Genomic DNA, 23,711 nt, shown 5'->3' on the forward strand with positions numbered 1-23,711 from the left:
ATTTTCAACCCCAAGCCCTTCCCTGCTCTTTTCTCCACAGCCATTTAACACACATATGCCATTTAATACACATATGCTAAGAATTTTTTACTTGTGTTGCTTGTCTCATCCCACTGGAACATATGCACCATTTATTGTTCACCATGACATTGGCAACCCCTAGAATTTTGCCTGGCTCATAGTATAACGTGAATATATATGTGTTGACTGAATAAAATGATACATGATAAAGTGATATATAACTGGAACTTTCATTCTCTGAAAGCAGAATGCCTTCCCCTCTAATTGCAGGAGCCCTTGTTCTTGACCTGAATGTACTAGCTCACTCCTGGATTCCTCCCTCTGAGAGACAGTGACTGATACAGTATGAAATATCTTCTCATATTTAAAAAGACAAGGATTTCCTTACAAATGGATGGTGGTAGAATATAGGAGACATTTGTGTGGGGTATATTCATGTCTGCCTACCTCTCTGCAAAAAGGAAACAAGGCAGCCTCATAGGACTTGCTCTCTGTATGAAGACCTAAAATAATTTCCTGAACTAGAATAGGCCTATCCAGACCCACCACCAGGGAGGTAAGCTATGTGAGCTGTGTTCCTACAAGAGGGAGCATGTCCTGACTCATGCTCAAGAAGTTGTGCCCAGGTGTCCTTGCCACTTCCAACACCCAGGTGTGATGATGTGTGTAGGGTTGTTCTACAGGAGCTACTCACTATCCAACCGCCTTCAAATACCATCTTGACTATATTAGCCCCAGATTGAACCAAACAACTGAACAAACCAGGTCCCCCAGACCTCACATCAGAAGCTCTTTAACCAGTGCTGGAGGCATTCAGCCTTACTAACTAACTCTGTGCAGAGGCACTCAGCTGCAAGCACCTTCACACCCTCTTCTCCTCCCACCTTGTACTACAACACTATGTGGTTGATTAATGACATTTCTCTCCCTTCCATGATCACTCCTTAAATTCTGATTTTTATACCCACTGTGTACTCAACACCTCCACCTGATGTCTAGTGGGATTCTCTTACCTAAAGTGGCCAGAGAGAGCCCTTGGGTCTCCCCTGGAGTAACACCTATTGTCTGCTTTCCTGCTTCATTAATAGCAAGTCTGTCTAGTTGCCCAGGACACAACACATGGTGTATCTTTAACACCTCTCCTCTCACACACATCCAACATTACAAACCCATTTAGCTCTTCCTCCAAAATGTATTCAACCCAGACCACTTCTCACTTGTGCTCATCCCATCTGGCCACACCATCATCACTGTTTCCCTGGATGATGAAAATCGTCCCTAAGTAGACTCGCCTTCTCACTCCCCTCTTGCCTCCACCCCAGTCGATTTGCACATATCACTGGAGTGAACAGTCTTCATAAGAATAAAAGACAAAATGCTTCAAAAATAAGGCAAGACTATCATCTGGGTAGCCCTGTCACACCCAGACCTGCAGGTAACATTCATTCTACTTTCCCTGAATTCCCCTTGATTTTGGTCTCGCCTGCCTCCTACTTTTCCTTCCACACAGCAGGAAGATGCCAGCCTAGGGGCCCTTCGTGCTCACTCTAGCCTCTTCATGGAAGGCTCTTTCAAGATATGCTTCACATTATTCCATCATCTATGCCTCACCTTCTCAGCCAGGCCTTCCTCAACACCTGTTTACACTTGAAATGCTTCTTCCCTCTCCATTACTGCCCTGCCTTACATTTCTCATAGCACTCAACATTATCAGGCATGCTATATTTTATTCATATGGATTTGTTTTCCTTTTGCCCAACTAAAACCTATATTCCCTGATGACACTTTTGTTCATGAGGGGATCCCTTGCTCATAGAAAAGTGCCAGCATATATTATGTTCTCAGTAAATATTGTTGAATGATTAATTGTAATATACAAACAACTCAAGAAACTATTCTACCATCTCACATGCTCATTTGTTTCTTCCTCTCTAATTTCATTCCTTTATCCTGGGTGTTTAATTAATGGCTTTACTTTTCTTCCTAGAAATTACCCCAAAAAGAAGCCATCTTGTCTCCACAACCTATTTTTGGGACGAGGTGACTCTATGTTCCATATTGGCCCTGTCTTTCCTGCCCCATTCACCTCTCCCCACTCATTCTTTGTCTCCTGCTTTATATCACCATTTACCTCAGGACCCCATCACTGAGTCCCAAATCCAAACATTAAAATAAGAAAGGAAAAGGTTGGTAAGACATTAAGGAAAGAAAAAGACACAAGTAGGTCAAAGGAAGAGGACTAGAAAATGAGTAAGGAGAGACATAACAGTAGAAATTATATACTAAACACCCATGCCCAAAGAAGAAAAACCTGAATGAGGAAAACATTAAAAGAAATTCTGATTAACAAATAGAAATGGAGAAATAACCTGTAATCAGTAACAGAAACTACAAGTAAGAGAGAAGACAAAAAAAGACCTTCACTCACCTGTGAGTGGGCTCCCTGAGGAAAATAAAAATCAGCAGGTACCCTATGGAAGAAGATTCCAGCATCAAAATCATTTCATCATCCCTCCCTGTGTGTTCACTTATTGGGTCAGGGGGCACAGGGAGGAGCCCTCAAGCTCTGACCTCCTTCTTCAGCCTCCCACTTTTCAGCCTCCCTGTGACTCCTTAGCTCAGTGGGGCTCAGACAGACAGCCTCCTCTCAACAAATGGGGAAAGGGAGAAAGAAAATTTAGTCAAGAAGATGGTGGTGGACAGATGAGTCCAAGCCAGGACTTTGCATCTGAGCACAACCACTGATGCCCGTCCACCTTCTATGTGCTTCCTCTCAGTCCAGGTTGCAGAACAGTCTCCCACTGCCCATAAAAGCATTTAACATAGAACTGGAGTGAGGAAGGTAAAGCTCTCAACTCTCAGGGGAGCCCACAAACTCCAGCCCTAGAACAGGAGCTCCCAAGATTACAATTAAAGAAATTCATAAAGGGAGCTTGGGGACAGAATCAGAAGCAGGGCCAGTGGGGACAGTGTGAAGAAACCTGGTCAGGGGAGGGCCACAGGGCAGCCAGAGTATAGGAACGGGAGAGCACGTTTCTTGGTGCTCTACCGCACCACAGACACATTCCACACTTCCCCAGTGACCCCCGGGGCCTCATGGGGTCTCCACCTGTTACTGCACCAGTGGCTGTCCCCACACTCTGCAATCCACACCTGTTCTTTACCTACCCTTGAGGCCATCCTACATCTACTGAGGGCCCATGATATGCAGAGCACCACTAAGTCCCACGAGACACATTCTATGTAAGGCCACCGTTTTAAGACAAGGAGATGTAGCTAATTTATAGAAAGAAACACAAAGAATTAAGCAAAATATGGAGACAAAAGAATGTGTTCAAAACAAAAAGACAAGGCAAAACACTCAAAAAAGAACTGAACAAAATGGAAAAGAGCAGTCTACCAGGTAATGAATTCAAAGTAATGCTAATAAATATGCTCACTGAACTTGGGAGAAGAATGAATGACACAGTGAGATCTTCAACAAAGAAATAGAAAATATAAAAAAGAACTAATCAAAACTGAACAATACCATAAGTGAAACAAACAAACAAAAAACACTAGAAGGAATCAACAGCAGATTAGATGATGCAAAAGAATGGAAAAGCAAACTAGAAGACAAAGTAGTGGAAATTACCCAATCAGAACAGCAAAAAGAAAAAGAATTTTTTTAAATGAGGATACTTTAAAGGACCTGTTAGACAACATCAAGCATACTAACTTTCAAATTATAGGAGTCCCAGAAAGAGAAGAGAAACAGAGAAACAGACAGAAACCTATTTGAAGAAATAATGACTGAAAACATTTCTAACCTGGTGAAAGAAACAGAAAAATAAGTCCAGGAAATGCAAAGAGTCCCAAACAAGATATACCCAAAGGGACCCACACCAAGGCATATCATAATTAAAGTGCTAAAGTAAAAAATAAAGACAGAATCTTAAAAGCAGCAAGAGAAAAGAACTAGTTACATACAAGGACACAGTGGGGAGAAGAATGAGTAGAGGTAAATGGCAGAGTCTTATTGGACTGGCAGTCTTGGGGTCTTTTGAGTTGCCCAGTTAAATGTTGGCCCTCTCTCCTGAGGGCTATGTATGTGAGCCTGTATGTTGAGATTTGCTTTATGGACCAGAATTTGATCAATTTGGGTAACTTTTGTGTATGCACTTGAAGAATAGTAGTCAGTGCAATTTTCTACATGTGTCACTGGGTCAAGTTGCCACTCTAGTTGTTCAAATCCTCTGGATCCTTATTGCCATTTTTGTTACCTTGTTCAAAAGTTACTAAGAGCTGTGTGCTAAAATCTTACATTATAATTGTGAATTTGTCTATTTCTATTTTTAGTTCTGTCAATTTTCTCTTTATGTAATTGAGGTCACACTATTAGGTACATATAAATTTAAAATTGTTATAACTTCTTAGTGTATTTACTCTTTTATGAAATAGCCCTTCTTATCTCTAGTTTTGCTTACTACCTTAATGTCTCCTTTGCTTGATATTAGCATAGCTTCATTTTTTGTTATTATTGGCATGGTTTGTACTTGTCTGTTCTTTGGCTTTGCACCTGTTAATTTCCTTAATTTTAAGAGCATTTTATAAGTATCTTATGCTTTTTTAAAAATTGAGGGGTGACGTCATGGGAATGGTGGCAGCCGGGTGTACTTTTTGAGTTCTCCTCCAGATCTTATCACAAATGGGACATATAACCCATCAAAGGACTCTGGGCTCATCACGAAGAACAGCTAAGTGACTCGTACAAGGATTACTTGCAGGGGGCAAATTGGGGGAGCAGGGGAAGAGGGAAGGGAGCGAAGGGGAGACGTGGGGAGACGCAGCCCGAATCTGCGGCTGCAGGGACGCGGTCTGCACCTTCGGTTGTGGAGACGCGGCCCGCATCTACCGCGACGGTGGAAACACGGCAGGCATCTGCAGCTGCAGAGACGCAGGGGATCCCAGGATGAAACAGAGAGCTCAGAGGCCAGGAGGTGGGCTCTTTCCCTGCATCCCACAGTTGATCTCTCCCGCCGAGGGGACAGCATATCCAGCATTTGAGGCAATAACCTCAGCTGGGACCTCCAGTTGGGCCCTAGGCCGGACAAAGGACACAAACTCCATACCTGGGCCCCTCCCTCCCCCCCACCCCCGCTCTTCCAATCCTGCCCCCTCCCTTCCAGACACTTAAACTGGCCCCTGAACTGAGGAGTAGTGTCAGATTACAGAGGAGCCATAGTGCTCAGGCTCTCAGAAGACTGGCAGGCAGCTCTGACCCAGGGAAGAAGCTGTGAAGAGTGTGATTTTTGCTGGGCTAGGAGAGAAGAGACTCCTCTACCCCCAGCCCCCACCCTTTCTGGCCTGCCTAGGGCGGGGCAAATACAACTGCAGAGGCACTCCCAGGGATCAGCAGTAAGCAGCAGACGCAGCTCCCAGCTTTCAGCAGCTCAGAAATCTCCTGCCCACCACACACACACACACACACACACACACACACGGAAGAAGTGCCCTAAGACACAGGAGAACTGGACACAGGGCTGGTGGTGCTACTCTCAGTGTGCATATGTGCAGACAAGGGCAGAAACTGCACTGACCGTGTAAAAACTACCATCCGGACCCCTCAGCCCCACGCATCTGATTCTGCAGTCTCAACATCACTCTGGGCACCATGTGACCGGCTCTGCCTGCACATAACACAGGGGACTCTTTGGTACAGCAGAGGACAACATAGAGATTACTTAGTGGGCTTAAGCCAAGACTGGTGCTGCTTTTTGTTTTGTTTTGTCTTTATATCTTTGATATCTTTGCCTGTGTTGAGTGGGGGTTGTCGGTTGTTTTTACATGTGGAGGTATTTGATTTTTTCTTTGTTGTTGTCATTGTTGTTGTGCTTGGTGATTTGCTTTGTTCTGAAATTGCCCTACCAGGTCTCAGTTTAAGAGGCACAAGATTCAACATATACAGAGGCCAACTCCAGACCAAACCAGAGTACTACCAGGTTTGACCTACAAGTCACACACCCAGAGGGAATTCTCTACAGGCACAAGAGCCCATAGAAGCTAAACCACATTTAAGCGGTCAACCCTCATGCAGCAGAACACCCTGCAGTGGGCAAAGCCAAGTCTCACAACTAGACAGCCTAGGAGTTAACCCCACTTACTCACAAGCGAAAAGCAATTAAAGATCTTCTTTAACAGGACAATATACACAACACAAGAGTCACCTTTGGAGTACACGCAGAGAAGAACGAAGTAGTGCAAGTCAAATATAAAGGACACATACTACAGAAGATAACCCAGCAAGAACTAAGAACTCTAGGGGATCTACCTAATACATCAAAGCAAACACAGAGAGTCAGCCAGAATGGGGAAACAAAGAAACATGTCCCAAATAAAAGAATAGAAGAAATCTCCAGAAGTGGAACCAAATGAAACAGAGGTAACCAACCTTTCAGAGACAGAGTTCAGAACACTGATGATAAGAATGTTTAAGGAACTTAGAGACGACATAAAGAGGGATATAGAAATCATAATGAACAACCAGTTAGAACTAAAGAACACAATTACTGAAATAAAGAACTCACTTGAAGGAATTACCAGCAGGTTAGATGAAGCAGAGGATCGAATCAGCGACTTAGAAGACTAGTTAGCAGAGATCACCCAAACAGAACAACAGAAAGAAAAAAGAATAAAAAACAATGAAGATGGTTTAAGAGACCTCTGGGATAATATCAAGTGCAACAAAATGTGCATCATAGGAATACCAGAAAGTGAAGAGAGGAAGCAAGGGATTGAGAACATATTTGAAATAATAATGTCCGAAAACTTCCCTAACCTGATGAAGGAAACCAACATACAAGTGCAGGAAGTGCATAGAGTTCCAACTAGGATAAACCCAAACAGGTCCACACCAAGACACATTATAGTTAAAATGGCAAAGCTTAAAGACAAACAGAGAATCCTAAAAACAGCAAGAGAAAGACAGAGGGTTACATACAAGGGAACTCCCATAAGACTATCAAATGACTTTTCTATAGAAACATTGAAGGCCAGGAGGGAGTGGCAGGAGATACTCAAAGTGATGGAAAACAAAGGCCTACAACCTAGATTGCTTTATCCAGCAAGGCTATCATTTAAAGTTGATGGAGAGATAAAGAGCTTCCCAGAAAAAATAAGCAAAAGGAATTTATTACCACCAAGCCAGCATTGCAAGAAATACTAAAAGGACTTCTGTAAATAAAAGAAAGATGAAAACAATCTAACTACAAATTTGAAAATGGCAATAACTATGTACCTATCAATAATCACTTTAAATGTAAGCGGATTAAATGCTCCAATCAAGAGACACAGGGGGGCTGAGTGGATAGGAAAGCAATACCCTTGTATATGCTGTATACAAGAGACTCACCTCAGATCAAAAGACACACACAGGCTGAAAGTGAAGGGTTGGAGTAAGATATTTCATGCAAATGGAAATGAGAAAAAAGCTGGAGTTGCAATACTTATATCTGACAAAATAGACTTTAAAATGAAGAATATATTAAAAGACAAAGATGGGCACTATATAATAATAAAGGGATCGATCCCACAAGAGGACATAACCCTAGTAAACATCTATGCACCCAACAGAGGAGCACCTAAATATATAAAACAAATATTGACTGACATAAAGACTGAGATCAACAGTAACACTATGATAGTAGGGGATTTCAACACACCTCTGACAGCAAGGGACAGGTCTTCCAGACAGAAAATCAATATGGAAACAACAGCCTTAAATGATACATTGGACCAGTTGGATTTAATCGATATTTTCAGAGCATTTCACCCCAATGCTGCAAAATACACGTTCTTCTCAAGTGCACATGGAACATTCTCCAAGATAGACCATATGTTAGGCCACAAAACAAGTCTTGATAAATTTAGGAAAATTGAAATCATACCAATTGTCTTCTCTGACCACAGTGCTATGAATTAGAAATGAACTACAGGAAAAACCGGAAGACACACCAATTCATGGAGGCTGAAAAACATGTTACTAAATAATGAATGGGTCAAGCAGGAGATCAAGGAAGAAATCAAAAGATATCTCGAGACAAATGAAAATGAAAACACGACGACCCAAAATCTATGGGATGCCGCGAAAGCAGTCCTAAGAGGGAAATCCATAGCATTGCAGGCCTACCTAAAGAAACAAGAAATATCACTAATCAACAGTTTATCTTCACACTTAAGGGATCTGGAAAAAGAACAGCAAAATAAGCCCAAAGGGAGCACAAGGAAGGAGATAATAAAGATCAGAGCAGAAATAAATGAAATAGAAACCGGAAAAACAATACAAAAGATCAATAAATCCAACAGTTGGTTCTCAGAGAAGATAAACAAAATTGACAAACCTTTAGCCAGACTCATTAAAAAAGAGAGAGAGAGGACCCAAATTAATAAAATCAGAAATGAAAGAGGAGAAGTGACAACGGACGCCGCAGAAATACAAAAAGTTTTAAGAAATTACTATGAGCAACTATATGCCAACAAGTTTGACAATCTGGAAGAAATGGACAATTTTCTAGAGGCGTACAACCTTCCAAGGCTAACTCAAGAAGAAACAGAAAACCTGAATAGACTGATTACCACGAGGGAAATGGAATCAGTAATCAACAATCTCCCAACAAACAAAAGCCCTGGGCCAGATGGCTTTACAGGTGAATTTTACAAAACGTTCAAAAAAGAATTATCACCTATTCTCCTCAAGCTCTTCCAAAAAATCCAGAAGCAGGGAAGGCTCCCAAACACTTTTTACGAAGCCACTGTCACCCTGATCCCAAAATCAGACAAAGACACCACAAAGAAAGAAAACTACAGGCCAATATCGCTAATGAACTTAGATGCAAAAATCCTCAACAAAATATTAGCGAACAGAATTCAGCACTACATTAAAAAGATCATACACCGTGATCAAGTGGGATTCATCCCTGGTATGCAAGTGTGGTTCAACATCCACAAATCCATTAATGTGATACACCACATTCACAAAATGAAAAATAAAAATCACATGATCATATCAATAGATGCAGAAAAAGCGTTTGATAAAATCCAACAGCCATTTATGATAAAAACCCTTAAGAATGTGGGAATAGAGGAATCATGTCTCAACATAATAAAGGCCATTTATGATAAACCCACAGCTAACATCATACTCAACGGGGAAAAGCTAAAACTATTCCCCCTAAGATCAGGAACAAGGCAAGTTTGCCCACTTTCTCCACTTCTATTCAACATAGTGCTGGAAGTTCTAGCCACAGCAATCAGACAAGAAAAAGAAATAAAAGGCATCCAAATCGGTAAGGAGGAAGTAAAATTATCATTATATGCAGATGATATGATACTATATAGAGAGAACCCTAAGACTCCACCAAGAAACTATTAGAGCTGATAGATGAATTTAGTAAAGTAGCAGGATACAAAATTAATATTCAGAAATCAGTTGCATTTGTATATACCAATAATAAAATATCAGAAGGAGATATTAAGAAAACAATCCCATTTACAACTGCTTCAAAGACTATAAAATACCTGGGAGTAAAAGATCTGTACTCAGAAAATTATAAGACACTGATGAAAGAAATGAAGGAAGATACAAATACATGGAAACACATACCATGTTCATGGATAGGAAGAATTCATATAGTTAAAATGTCCATACTGCCTAAGGCAATATGCATATTCAACACAATTCCTATCAAACTAGCAACGACGTTTTTCACAGAAATAGAACATATAATCCTAAAATTTATATGGGACCATAAAAGACCCTGGATAGCCTCAGCAATCTTGAGAAATAAGAACATAGTGGGAGGTATAACAATACCTGACATCAAATTATACTATAAGGCAACAATAATCAAAACAGCATGGTACTGGCATAAAAACAGACACATAGATCAATGGAACAGAATAGAGAGTCCAGAAATAAATCCATGCCTATATGGCCATTTAATCTACGACAATGGAAGCAAGAATGTACGATGGGGTAAAGACAGTCTATTCAATAAATGGTGCTGGGAAACCTGGACCGACACATGCAAAAAAATGAAGCTGGACCACCTCCTTACAACTTATACAAAAATAAATTCAAAATGGCTTAAAGACTTAAATGTAAGATCTGAAACCATAAAATACCTAGAAGAAAATATAGGAAGAAACTTCACAGACATTACTCGGAGTAAGATTTTTACTGATATATCCCCTCGCACAAGGGAAGTAAGAGGAAAAATAAACATGTGGGATTATATCAAACTAAAAAGTTTTTCACAGCAAAGGAAACCATCAATAAAACAAAAAGGGATCCTACTGATTGGGAAAAGATATTTGCCAATGATATATCTGATAAGGGGTTAATATCACAAATTTATAAAAAAACTCACTCAACTCAACTCCAAAAAAACAAACAACCCAATTAAAAAATGGATAGAGGACATGAAGAGACATTTTTCTAAAAAGGACATACAGATGGCAAACAGACATATGAAGAAATGCTCAACCACTCTAACCATCAGAGAAATGCAAATAAAAACCACAATGAGATACCACCTCACCCCAGTCAAAATGGCTATCAACAAACAAATCAACAAACAATAAGTGCTAGTGCGGGTGTGGAGAAAAGGGAACGCTTGTGCACTGTTGGTGGGATTGCAGATTGGTGCAGCCACTATGGAAAACAGGATGGAGTTATCTCAAAAATCTGAAAATAGAACTACCCTATGATCCAGCAATTCCACTCCTAGGTATCTATCCAGAGAAATCCAAAACTCTAATTCAAAAAAATTTATGCACTCCTATGTTTATTACACCACAATACACAATAGCCAAGACATGGAAACAACCGAAATGCCCATCGGTAGATGACTGGATTAAGAAACTGTGGTACATTTATACAATGGAATATTATGCAGCCATAAAGAAGAAAGAAATTTTACCATTTGCAACAACATGGATGGACCTAGAGAACATTATGTTAAGTGAAATAAGTCAGACAGAGAAAGACAAATACCATATGATCTCGCTTATATGCGGAAAAGAGTAAGTGAATGAACTAATCAGAATCAGTTTTGGAGACATAGAGGAAAAACTGAGGGTTACTAGATGGGTGGGGTGGGGTGGCAATAAGGGGGAAGGTAAGGGGATTAGAAAACAGTCGGTAACCACAAGATGGGCACGGGGTCTTGAAAATTAATTTGGGGAACGTAATCAATAATGTTGTGGAGATTTTGTGAGGTGTCCGATGGACACGTGTCCCATTTGGGAGACAACCTCGGGGATGATGTGGATGCCTGATCACTGGGCTGTGCACCTGAAGCTGAATGATAATGAATGCCAACTATGATTATATATATACATACATAGATGTATGTATATACTTACAAGAAGCGGAGTACAGCATTAGGAATAGAGACAGTGGAAATGTAATGGCTCTGGGCGATGTCAGGGGGATGGTGGAAGGGGGCGGGGGGTTCACATAGTGTGAGGGATATAAATGATAAACGTCTAAGTATTACTTTGTCTTGTGCACCTGAAACTAATAAAAAAATAAAATAAAATAAAAATTGTCCAAAATGAAAAAAAAAAAATTTAGGCTGATTATCTTCATCGCTTATTTGATATAGTCAGTCCACGTACATTTAATACAATGTCTGTATTAGTGTTTTAGGGATGTCATAATAAAGTGCCACAAACTGGGTGGGTTAAACAACAGAAATTTATTTTCTCGTAGTTCTGAAGACTAGATGTCAAAGATCAAGATGTCAGCAGGTTTGGTTTCCTTTGCGGCCTCTGCCTTGGCTTGTAGATGGCTGCCTTCTTCCTACGTCCTCACATGCACTCATGCCCCTTACATCTCTTTCGTGTGTCTGTATTTCCTTGTCTTATAAGGACACCAGTCAGATTGGATTAGAGCACATCCTAACAACTTCATTTTTAACATAATCTCTTCTATTATATTGTCATATTCTGAGGTTCAGGAGGTTAAGGTTTAAATGTATGAATATTAGAGTGACACAATTCAGCCCCTAACAATGTCTGTTATATTTAGGTTTAAACCCACAATCTTACTAGTATTTGGTTTTCACCTGTCCCACTCGTACTAATCTCTACTTGCATTTTTTATTACTAACTAGGTAACACTTGTCATTCTTTTCTTTTTTCTTTAATAACTTGTTAGTTATACCTTATTTTTACCCTTCTTTGAGTAGAAATTAAAACCTACATACTTGACTTACTACTGCCTAATATAAATAAGTATTTTTGCTACTTCCTGCCTAACATGAGAAGCTTTGAACATTTTATTTTTATTAACCTCACCCTTCTACCTTTTTTTGCCGTTGTTTTCATATGGTTAAATTCTACATATAGTTTCAACCCCACAAAACTTAATTAACATTATTTTATATAGTCAATATTCAATTAGATTTATTCACACATTTGCCATTTCCATTGCTCTTGTAGCCCTCTGCATCCCTATACTTCCATCAGAAATCATTTTGCTTCTGTTTCTGCTTGTAAAATTCCTTTTAGTCTTTGTTTTTGGTTTTGATTTGGTGCAGGTCTTCTAACAAATTTCTCTCTGTCCTTGTTTGTATGAACTTGTCTTTATTTTGCCTTCATTTTTGAAGGATATTTCTTTTGGAAACATAATTCTAACTGGACAGAAATTTAATCCCAAGACTGAAAGATGTCACTTTATGGTCCTTTAGTTTTCATCTTTTTTAAAATTAAATTTATTGGGGTGACATTGATTAATAAAATTATATAGGTTTCAAGTGTACAATTCTACAATACATCATCTATATATTGCATTGTGTGTTTACCACCCAAAGTCAAATCTCCTCTGTCACCATATATCTGACCCCCTTTACCCTCCTCTATCTCCCCCACCCTTAGCCTCTGGCAACCACTAATCTATTGTCTGTGTCTATGAGTTTTTGCTTGTTTTTTCTTTTGTCTTGGTCATTTGTTGCTTTCAGTTTTATATTCCACATATAAGTGAAATCATATGGTTCTCAGCTTTTTCTGTCCGACTTATTTCACTAAGCATGATAATCTCAATATCCATCCATGTTGTCACAAATGGCAGTATTTCATCTTTTCTTATGACTGAGTAATATACAATAGAATGTTTACATCATTTTTAAGCCAACTGTTGGTATTCTTCTTATACTTTTTTAACATTTTTTTATTAGTTTCAGGTGCACAAAACAATGTAATAGTTAGATATTTATCATTTATATCCCTCACACAGTGACAACCCCCCTTCCCCCATCCACTATCTCTCTGACATTGCACACCGCCATTACATTTCCACTGTCTCTATTCCTAATGCTGTACTCCACTTCTTGTAAACATATATATATATAACTGTCGTTGACATTCATTATTGCTCAGCTTCAGCTTCAGGTGTACAGTGCAGTGATCAGGCATCTACATCATCCCTGAGGTGGTCTTCTTATACTTTTTAATGCAATCTGTCTTTTTTTTCTGGATGCTGTTAAATTTTTTCTTTTTGTTTTGCTTATAAGCAACCATTTATTATGGTGAGCCTAGCTATGTATTTCTTTTTATTCATCTTGCTTTCAGTTATTAAAGCTTTGCATTCTATAACTTGATGTTTTTAATCACTTTTGGAAATTTTTCCACCACGATTTTCTTCAAATATTGTTTCTGTCCTATTCTCTTTTCCTCTTCTGCTTTTGGGACTTCAATTACATTTAAGTAAGACCTTACTGTGTTCATATGCTTCTTATTCTCTTTTTCCTTCCACATTTTACATTCTACATTCTTTTTCCTGTTTCAGCATTGATTTTTCTAATGACCTATTACTCAATTCACTATTCCTCTCTTATCTGTGTCTAAACTGTTGCCAAACCCATCTATTAAGTTCTTAATTTAGTTTTTTGCTTTTTCAGTTCTAGAGATTCATTTGATTTTTTCATAGATTACAGCTTTCTGATAAAATTATCCATCTTGTTTTCTTTTATCTTCAGCATAGTAATAATAGTTATTTTAAAGTCCACATGGTAATGCCAATATCTGAATCTTCTCTGAGTTTTTTGTTTTGTTTTGTTTTCTACTTCCATGATTTTCAGTCACTTTATCCTATTCCTGAAATGTCTGGTAATTTTTCCTTGCGTAGAAGACATTCTGAATTACAAATTATAGAGACAATCTGAAGCTTTGGGTGATAATCTTTTCCTCCAGAGGTGATTTACTTTTTCTTCTGTAATGCAGCTAAATTGCAGATTACATTAACTTAGACTGTGATTGATCTGTGAGAACCTGGGTTCAGTATTTATGAGAATTTGATTATGATCTGATTAATCAGTTACTTTTAGGGTATAGACTTTCTTTAGTCTTTACTGAAAGTCTGGGGTTTTTTAAATTAAAGTTTATTAAGGTGACAATTGTTAGTAAAGTTGCATATGTTTCAAGTGTACAATTCTGTAATACATCATCTATATATCATGTTGTGTGTTCACCACCCAGAGTCAGTTCTCCTTCCATCGCCATATATTTGATCCCTTTTACCCTTATCTACTGCTCCCTTTCCCCCTTACCCTCTGGTAACCACTAAACTGTATTTACCAGTTTTTATTTCTTTGTTTGTTTGTCTTGTTCCTTTTTTGTTTTCAGTTTTATATACCACATCAATGAAATCATACGGTTTTTCACTTTTTTTGTCTTACTTATTTCACTTAGCATAATAATCTCAAGATCCATCCATGCTGTCGCAAATGACACTATTTCATCTTTTCTGTGGCAGAATAGTATTCCATTGTGTATATATACCACAACTTCTTTATCCAATCATTTATCAAAGAATATTTTGGTTGTTTCCATGTCTTGGCCACCGTAAATAAAGCTGCAATGAACATCGGAGCACACGTGCTTTATGGATAAATGTTTTCAGATTTTTTGGGTAGATACCTAGGAGAGGAATTGCTGGGTCATATGGTAATTCTATTCTTAATTTATTGAGGAACCTCCACACTGCCTTCCATAGCGGCTGCACCAATCTGCTTTCCTACCAACAGAGTATAGGGTTCTTTTTTCTCCACAGCCAACACTTGTTTGTCTTGTTGTTGATAGCCATTCTAATTGGTGCGAGGTGATATCTCATTGTGGGTTTTGTGTTTCTCTGATGATTAGTGATGTTGAGCATTTTTTCATATGTCTATTGGACATCTGTATGTCTTCTTTGGAGAAATGTCTATTCAGGTCCTCTGCCCATTTTTCAGTTGAAGTCTGGGATGTTTTTGAGAGCTCTGAACTGCATTTTTTGTCTTCCAGGTCCATAAGATTATCAAAAGCTCTACTCAGATATCCAGCCATTAGGCCCTGTATCATTTATGAATCAGCAAAAATCTTGAAAGGAAAAGCACCACAGAATGTCCAGTTCATCTCAAAACACTTCCCTTCTCTCTGGGATCTCAACCTCTCAAGTCACATTTTATTATTGTTATTATGCTTTAAAATTTGTTTCCCTTCCAGTATTTTATCCAACTTCTATAATTATTCTCATTGTGAAAGTTTTCTGATAAAAACTACTCCATGATGGCTAGAATTTTTTTCTTTTTTCTTTAATTTTTACTTTAACTGTGTGAAACATTTGCCAAATTTCAATCTATAAAAGAAGATGAATTCAAAAATTTCTAGCTTCCTTTTTGTACAATGGGTTTCATGCCGGAACACAAGTGTGATAAAAACTATCACTAAATCTAATCCAAAAAGGGAAAGGAAAAGACACACATCAACATCGTTGTCATTGGACAAACAGATTCTGGCCAGTTTATCACCACTGGTCATCTGATCTACAAATATGGGGGATTGATAAAAGAACCATCGAAAAATTTGAGAAGGAGGCTGCTGAAATGGGAAAGGGCTCCTTCAAGTCTGCCTGGGTCTTGGATAAACTGAAAGCTAAATGTGGGATCACCACTGATATCTCCCTGTGGAAATTTGAGACCAGCAGTGTTATGTGACCATCACTGACGCCCCAGGACACAGAGACTTTATCAAAAACATAATTACAGGCACATCTCAGGCCGACTGTGCTGTTCTAATTGTTGCTGCTGGTGCTGGTGAATTTGAAGCAGGTGTCTCTAAGAATGGGCAGACCCGTGAGCATGCCCTTCTGGCTTACACACTGGGTGTGAAACAACTGATTATTGGTGTTAACAAAATGGATTCCACTGAGCCACCCTACAGCCAGAAGAGACAAGAGGAAATTGTTAAGGAAGTCAGCACCTACATTAAGAACATTGGCTACAACCCTGACACAGTAGCATTTGTGCCAATTTCTGGTTGGAATGGTGACTACATGCTGCAGCCAAGTACTCCAGCAAGGGATGGAAAGTCACCCGTAAAGATGGCAGTGCCAGTGGAACCATGCTGCTTGAAGCTCTGGACTGCATCCTACCACCAACTTGCCCAACTGACAAGCCTCTGCATCTGCTCCTCCATGTCTACAGAATTGGCGGTATTTGTACCATTGGTAATTTTGTACCACAAAATTGGTGGTACAAAATCTGTCCCTGTGGGCCCAGTGGAGACTGGTGTTATCAGACCCGGCATGGTGGTCAGTTTTGCTCCAGTCAATGTTACAACTGAAGTAAAGTCTGTTGAAATGCACCATGAGTGAAGCTCTTCCTGGGGACAATGTGGGCTTCAATGTCAAGAATGTGTCTCTCAAAGATGTTCATTGTGGCAATGTGGCTGGTGACAGCAAAAATGATCCACCAATGGCTTCATGGCTCAAGGGATTATCCTGAACCATCTAGGCCAAATCAGTGCCGGATATGCATCTGTGCTTGTCACACAGCTCACATTGCTTGCAAATTTGCTGAGCTGAAGGAGAAGACTGATCGTCGTTCAGGGAAAAAGCTGGAAGATGGCGCCAAGTTTTTGAAATCTGGTAATGCTGCCATCATAGACGTGGTTCCTGGCAAGTCCAGGTGTGTTGAGAGCTTCTCTGATGACTCTCCTCTGGGCCGTTTTGCTGTTCGTGACATGAGACAGACAGTTGCTGTGGTGTCATCAAAGCAGTGGACAAGAAGACAGCTGGAGCTGGCAAGGTCACCAAGTCTGCCCAGAAAGCTCAGAAGGCTAAATGAATATTTATCCCCAATACCTGCCACCTCAGTCTTAATCAGTGGTGGAAGAAAGGTCTCAGAACTGTTTGTCTCAATTGGCCATTTAAGTTTAATAGTAAAAGACTGGTTAATGATTACTTACATCGTAAAACAATGCAATTGTAAAGCAATTACAATACATCGTAAAACCTTCAGAAGGAAAGGAGAATGTTTAGTGGACCATTTGTTTTTGTGTGTGGCAGTTTTTAAATTATTAGTTTTTAAAATCAGTACTTTTTAAATTAAAGTTTGTTGGGGTGACAATTGTTAGTAAAGTTACATAGATTTCAGGTGTACAATTCTGCATTACATCATCTATAAATCCCATTGTGTGTTCACAACCCAGAGGCAGTTCTCCTTCCATCACCATATATTTGATCCCCCTTACCCTCATCTCCCACCCCCGACTCCCCTTACCCTCTGGTAACCACTAAACTATTGTCTGTGTCTATGAGATTTTGTTTCTCATTTGTTTGTCTTGTTCTTTTGTTGTTTTTGTTTCATATTCCACATATCAGTGAAATCATATGGTTCTCTGCTTTTTCTGTCTGACTTATTTCGCTTAGCATTATAATCTCAAGATCCATCTATGTTGTCACAAATGGTCCTATTTCATCTTTTCTTACTGCCGAATAGTATTCCATTGTGTATATATACCACAACTTCTTTATCCATTCATCTATCGAAGGACATTTTGGTTGTTTCCATGTTTTGGCCACCGTAAATAAAGCTGCAATGAACATTGGAGCACACGTGTCTTTATGGATAAATGTTTTCAGATTTTTTGGGTAGATACCCAGGAGAGGGATTGCTGGGTCATACGGTAATTCTATTTGTAATTATTTGAAGAACTTCCACACTGCCTTCCATAGTGGCTGCACCAGTCTGCATTCCCACCAACAGTGTATAAGGGTTCCTTTTTCTCCACAGCCTCTCCAACACTTGTTGCTATTTTTCTTGTTGATGATAGCCATTCTAACTGGGGTGAGGTGATATCTCATTGTGGTTTTTATTTGCATTTCTCTGATGATGAGTGATGTTGAGCATTTTTTCATGTCTATTGGCCATTTGTATGTCCTCTTTGGAGAAATGTCTCTTCAGGTCCTCTGCCCATTTTTCAATTGGGTTCTTTGCTTTTTGGTGTTGAGTTGCATGAGTTCCTTGTATATTTTGGATATTAGCCCCTTATCGGAAGCACTGTTTGCAAAAGTCTTCTCCCATTCAGTTGGTTGCCTCTTCACTTTGTCGATGGTTTCTTTTGCTGTGCAGCTTTTAAGTTTGATATAGTCCCATTCATTTATTTTAGATTTTACTTCCCTTGCCTTTGGAGTCAAATTCATAAAATGCTCTTTGAACCAAAGGTCCATAATTTAGTACCTATGTTTTCTTCTATTCAGTTTATTGTTTCAGGTCTTATGCTTAAGTCTTTGATCCATTTTGAATTAATTTTGGTACATGGTGACAGCAGTCCAGTTTCATTCTTTTGCACATGGTTTTCTAATTCTCCCAGCACCACTTATTGAAGAGGCTGTCTTTCCTCCATTGTATGTTTTTAGCTTCTTTGTCAAAAATTATCTGTCCATATTTGTGTGGTTTTATTTCTGGGTTCCCAATTCTATTCCATTGGTCTACGTGTATGTTTTTCTGCCAATACCATGCTGTTTTGATTATTGTTGCCCTGTAGTACAAGCTAAAGTCAGGAAGTGTGATTCCTCCAGCATTGTTCTTTTTTCTTAAAATTGCTTTGGCTATTCGGGGTCTTTTGTGGTTCCAAACAAATCTGACGATATTTTTGTTCTATTTCTTTAAATAATGCCATTGGATTTTGATGGGGATTGCATTAAATCTGCATATTGATTTGGGTAATATGGCCATTTTAACTATGTTGATTCTTCCAATCCATGAGCACGGATTGTCTTTCCATTTCTTTGTGTCTTCTTCAATTTCTTTCAAAAATGTCTTATGGTTTTCAGCATATAGGTCCTTCACATCCTTGGTTAAGTTTATTCCTAGGTATTTTATTCTTTTTGCTGCAATTGCAAAAGGAATTGTTTTTTGTATTTCTTTTTCTGAAATTTCATTGTTAGTATATAGGAATGCAATGGACTTTTGTACGTTGATTTTGTAGCCCGCAACTTTACTGTATTTGTTGATTGTTTCTAATAGCTTATTGATGGTGTCTTTAGGGTTTTCTATATATAGCATCATGTCATCTGCAAAGAGTGATAATTTAACTTCCTCATTCCTAATGTGGATGCCTTTTATTTCTTTCTCTTGCCTGATTGCTCTGGAAAGGACTTCCAACACTATGTTGAAAATCAGAGGTGATAGGGTACAGCCCTGTCGTGTTCCTGAACGTAGAGCAAAGGGCTTCAGTTTTTCACCGTTGATTATGAGATTAGCTGAGGGTTTATCATATATGGCCTTTATTATGTTAAGGTATTTTCCCTCTATACCTATTTTGTTAAGAGTTTTAATCATAAATGGATGTTGTATCTTGTCAAATGCTTTTTCTGCATTAATTGATATAATCATATGATTTTTTGTCCTTTATTTTGTTTATGTCATGTATCACATTAATGGATTTGTGTATGTTGAACCATCCTTGTGCCCCTGGGATGAACCCCACTAGGTTGTGATGAATAATCTTTTTAATGCATTGTTGCATTCGATTTGCTAGAAATCTGTGTTGGGGTTTTGCATCTGTATTCATCAGAGATATTGGTCTGTAGTTTTCTTTTTTGTGTGTTGTCCTTACCAGGTTTTGGTATCAGGGTAATGTTGGCCTCATAAAATGAGTTAGGGAGTACTGTCTCTTCTTCAATTTTTTGGAAGAGTTTGAGCAGGATTGGTATTAGATCCTCTTTGAAGGTTTGGTAAAATTCACTAGTGAAGCCATCTGGTCCCGGACTTTTGCTTTTGGGAAGGTTTTGGATGACTGATTCAATTTCGTTACTGGTGATCAGTCTGTTTAGATTTTCCAGTTTTTCATGTTTCAGCCTAGGAAGGCTATATGTTTCTAAGAACGTGTCCATTTCTTCTAGGTTATTGAATTTGGTGGCATATAGTGCTTCATAGTATTCTTGGACGATCCTTTGTATTTCTGTGGCATCTGTGATAACTTCCCCTTTTTCATTTCCGATTTTGTTTATTAGTGTCTTCTCTCTTTTTATCTTAGTGAGCCTAGCCAAGCGTTTGTCAATTTTGTTAATCTTTTCAAAGAACCAGGTCTTTGTCACATTAACTTTTTCTATTGTCTTTTTGTTCTCTGTTTCATTTAGTTCTGTTCTGATTGTTATTATTTCCTTTCTTCTGCTGACCTTGGGTTTTACTTGTTCTTGTTTTTCTAGTTCTTTAAGGTGTAACGTGAGGTTGTTTATTTGGATTTTTCTTGTTTCTTGAGATAGGCCTATAATGATATAAATTTTCTTCTTAAAACTGCTTTTGCTGCATCCCAAAAATTTTGGTAGGATGTATTTTCATTGTCATGTGTTTCTATGTATCTTTTGATCTCTCCTCTAATTTCTTCTTTGACCCGGTCGTTCTTTAAAAGTATCTTGTTTAATCTCCATGTATTTGTGTGGTTTTTTGCAGTTGATATCCAATTTCAAAGCCTTGTGATCAAAGAATATGTTTGGTATGATTTCAATCTTCTTAAATTCACTTAGGTTAGTTTTATGTCCCAATATATGGTCTATCCTTGAGAATGTTCCATGTATACTAGAAAAAAATTGATACTCTGATGTTTAGGATGAAGTGCTCTATAAATGTCAATTATGTCCATTTCATCTAACATGTCATTTACGGAGGCTATTTCATTATTTATTTTCTGTTTGGATGATCTATCCATAGCTGTCGGTGAGATATTTATGTCCCCTAATATAATTGTATTTTGGTCAATTTCTCCCTTTAGTTCTGTTAGTAGTTGCTTGGTATATTTCGGTGCTCCCAGATTGGGGGCATGAATATTGATGACTGTTGTGTCTTCTTGTTGTATAGTCCCCTTTACCATTATGAAATGTCCATCTTTGTCTCTTGTTACCTTTTTCACCCTGTAGTCTGTTTCGTCTGATATCAGTATAGCTACACCTGAAAATCAGTACTTTTTAATGGAAACAACTTGACCAAAAATCTGTCACAGAATTTTGAGACCCATTAAAACAAAGTTTAACGAGAAACCTGTGTGTTCTTTTGGTCAACTCTTTTGGTAACTTCCCATTATATTACTTAGGTAAGAGACTTAGACCTGCCAATAACCTATTTCTGGTATTACATCTGCTGAAACTTTAGAATTTGATAATTTGAGGATAACAGTATTATCTGGGTGGGAACTTTGGGTTTTTCACCTCGTGTTAAGGGGAGGAATCATCTGTTTACATAGTAAAAAGCAATAGAAGGGGGTCTGTTAATACAACACCTCATAGGTTAGGACAGATAACAAAGAGTAACCTTGTTGACGTGTCAGCTAGTTTACAAAGGCCAAATTCTGTAATATGAAAGTCCACATGTTGCATATAAAATTTTGTATAGTTACATCAATATTGAGTAAATTTGTTTGTATGTCAAATTTTAATTGTCCAGTTACTAGAATGTGAATTCTCACATGTATAAATACTGAGGTAGTTCAAACAACCTAAAATGAGGCTTATGTCATATTGAGCACTGTCTTGTTACAGTTAATTGTATCTAGAATCTAGGAAAAATAAATGATGCTGGAAGTTGAAAAAACAATTCCTAGTTTCTACCTCTGTCTCCTCTCTACATTTCTTCCCTCCTCCTATATGTAACATATTTATTAGATTTTGATTATCCATTTCTTGTTTGATGTTTAAATATAAACAAATCAGTATGTAATTATCCTCCTTTCTTACACAAGAGATAGCATACTATGGACACACTGTTCAGTGCTATATTCTGAAGATCACTCCAGCATAGCACATAGGAATACCTCATGTTCCTTCTTACAGTTATATAGTACTCCATCATGTGGATATATTATAATTTATGCAAATCACATAGCGTGAGATGTTGGAGTTTTGTTATTATGAAAAAATTGAGACATATATGTGAAATCAGAGAGAATAGTATAATACACTTCCATGTACCCATCACCTAGCTTTGGCAATTATTAACTCACGCCCAATATTGTTTCATCTATTCTCCCACCCACTTCTCCTTGCCCCGCCTCATCTCTGGATTATTTAGAAACAAATTTCAGGACTCATATAACTTCATTAGTAAACACTTTAGTGAAAGAAGGGATCCATTCAGACTTCCCAGTAATTTATTTGAGAAAAGTAGACATTTCAAAGACTACCTCTACAGACTTTAGAATTATAAAAGATAAACACTACTTGTTATTGACTCTCTTCTCCCTTCCCTGCTGTGAGTCTCCAAGCCCCAAGTTAATCTTGATTTAGGCTGGTCAAGTAGAGAAATACTGAATTGGGTATGAGGGGCAAATTTTGATTTTCAATGACTGGACTTTCGAATAGCTAAATGAGCATTAGTCTTACTAGTCAACTATTTTCTCTGCATGAGATGTCATGAAGAGATGGAGAAGAAAGAAATGAGGTATCATATTTAAAAGTAATGATTTTTACAAAATAAAGATGTTTCCTTGTTTGTACATAACCAACTTCTGCCTGTTTCATACTATGAATGGTAATATAGGAGACACTCAGGGCAATACAGTATATGTTGCCCAAGGTATAGACAACAAGCCTTCAGGGATTCATGGGAGGCTGAAATCAATGTGGAATTGATTTCAATGTGAAATTGAGTATCTTGAGAAGTTTGAAATGAGAAGACGGGCAAGAACTAAATCTTAGAGAATTAGTAATGACTGAAGAGGAACATAGGAAGAAGACAGAGTCATTTCCAATGGGGAAAATTGGCTTGAGCAAAAGTATGAATGTGAGAAAATATCATTTGCATAAAGAGGATAAGAGGAGAAGGATGAAAAAGGAGAGAGTGGTAAATGCTCTAGGTCAAGTCCTCAAAAGCCAATGTGCCTAAAACCAATTTGCTAGGTGACCATTTCACCCTCTCTCTGATCCCTGGTCTTCCTTCCTCTCCCTCTTAGCATCCTTTTTTGCATGTTCCTTGCCTCCAGCTGTGGTAGCTGGAGGCAGGGGCATAGAAAGGAGCACACATGAAAAAAGACTGCAACAAAGACCTAATAAATAAAGAATTAGAAGAAACACGTAAGATTTGGGACTTAGCCATTTGGCAAGTGAATTGCAATGACGTTGGCCAGTAAGAAAATTAACTAGCTTTTGTAGGACATAAAGCCAAAAATATAGTGACCATAAAGCTTACCAACCTGGGACACTCTAAAGGGTAAAGGGAGTGCTACCCATGATTACACTGGAATAACAGGCATAACTGTAGACCACAGCAGACTGTGAAGGGCACTGAGCTTAGAGAAACATCTGACAGTGTTTAAAAAGACACCCACATTCCATGTAACCAGCTGGTTCTTCTTTCCCTTCCACCAGGTTGTAAACTCCTCGGGCCAGGATTGTG

General features: G+C 38.5%; 1 pseudogene; it reads left to right on the forward strand.

Moving 5' to 3' along the window:
• The first annotated feature begins 625 nt into the window (after positions 1–625).
• Positions 626–17,165, forward strand: LOC117017031 (elongation factor 1-alpha 1-like; annotated as a pseudogene).
• Positions 17,166–23,711: the final 6,546 nt, after the last annotated feature.

Source organism: Rhinolophus ferrumequinum, chromosome 24 (assembly GCF_004115265.2).
Source record: "Rhinolophus ferrumequinum isolate MPI-CBG mRhiFer1 chromosome 24, mRhiFer1_v1.p, whole genome shotgun sequence".
In the NCBI taxonomy this organism is placed as follows: Eukaryota; Metazoa; Chordata; class Mammalia; order Chiroptera; family Rhinolophidae; genus Rhinolophus; species Rhinolophus ferrumequinum.